The sequence below is a fragment of the Prunus persica genome, chromosome G1 (genome assembly GCF_000346465.2).
Source record: "Prunus persica cultivar Lovell chromosome G1, Prunus_persica_NCBIv2, whole genome shotgun sequence".
Classification (NCBI taxonomy): domain Eukaryota; kingdom Viridiplantae; phylum Streptophyta; class Magnoliopsida; order Rosales; family Rosaceae; genus Prunus; species Prunus persica.
In genome coordinates, this window is record NC_034009.1 from 46,519,716 (window position 1) to 46,521,475 (window position 1,760).

The window sequence follows — 1,760 nt, forward strand, 5'->3', positions numbered from 1 at the left end:
TGATTCTTCCCAAGTAACACCTCCTAGAAGTCTTGACCACTTTCCATCCCCAAGCACAAGTGAGATAAGCAGCAGCATGAGAAATACTCAAGCCTTTGATCATACTCCATTAAAATGGAGAAATCTGGATGATGTTCTAGCTCAATGCAACCTTTGCATTATGGAACCAGAAAAATATGATGAAGCTGCAAAAGATGAATCTTGGATGAAGGCAATGAAGGATGAACTTTCCATGATTGAAAAAAATGCAACATGGGAGCTGGTGGACAGACCAGCAGCTAAACCTATAATTGGGGTTAAGTGGGTGTTCAAGACCAAGCTGAACCTTGATGGTTCAGTCCAGAAGAACAAGGCACGGCTGGTTGCCAAAGGATATGCTCAGAAACCAGGTGTTGACTACAATGAGACATTTGCACCAGTGGCTAGACTTGATACAATCCGCACCCTAGTTGCCTTGGCAACACAAAAGGACTGGAAACTGTATCAACTAGATGTCAAATCTGCCTTTCTAAATGGTGTTTTGGAAGAAGAGGTGTATGTGGATCAACCGGATGGGTTCTTGGTCAAGGGGAGTGAAGATAAGGTGTACAAACTCAAGAAAGCTCTCTATGGCCTAAAACAGGCACCAAGAGCTTGGTATGGTGAGATTGACACCTACTTTGCCCAATGTGGTTTTGCCAAGAGTCAAAGTGAGGCCACCCTCTATACCAAAACCAGAGGAGGGGGAGAAATTCTAATAGTGTCCATCTATGTGGATGACATTGTTTATACAGGGAGTTCTAAATCAATGTTAGAGGAGTTCAAGCAAGATATGATGGTGAAATATGAGATGACAGACTTGGGACTCTTGCATCATTTTTTGGGAATGGGAGTCATTCAAACTCACACTAGCATTTTTCTTCACCAAAAGAAATATGCAGCATCCTTGTTGAACAGATTTGGTCTACATGAATGCAAACCTGTCTCTATACCATTGGTTAAAACAGAGAAGCTAAGCAAAGAAGATGGAAGTGGTCCAGCAAATGAAGAGCAATATAGGAAGATTGTGGGAAGCTTGCTATACCTCACAGCTACAAGACCCGATATAATGTATGCATCTAGTCTACTTGCTAGATTTATGCATTGTCCTACTAATAAGCATTATGGGACTGCTAAGAGAGTTCTCCGATACATTCAGGGAACACTTGATTATGGATTGGAGTATGTGAAAGGAAGGAATGCAATGTTAATTGGCTACTGTGACAGTGACTGGAGTGGCTCAGTGGATGACAGTAAGAGCACTTCAGGGTATGCTTTCTCTTTTGGCAGTGGTGATTTTGCTTGGGCATCAGTCAAACAAAACTGTGTTGCTCTTTCTACAGCAGAGGCAGAATACATCAGTGCTTCAGAAGCAACTACACAGGCAATTTGGCTCAGGTTTGTCTTGGAAGACTTGGTGAATTTCAGGCTGAAGCTACACCACTACATTGTGACAACACAGCTGCTATTGCTATCACAAAGAACCCTGTGTTTCACCAGAAAACTAAGCACATTGATCGAAGGTATCACTTCATTAAGAATGCCTTGCAAGAAGGAATCATTAACTTGATTTACTGCCCTACAAATGAGCAGCTGGCAGACATCTTTACAAAGTCATTGGCTAAGGATCGATTCTGCTACCTCAGAGACAAGCTTGGTGTGAAATCAGCTCAACACTTAAAGGGGAGTGTAGAATTGTAAGTAATGAGTCTGATTTCATTTAAGCCTAGAGTGCAAAGTTG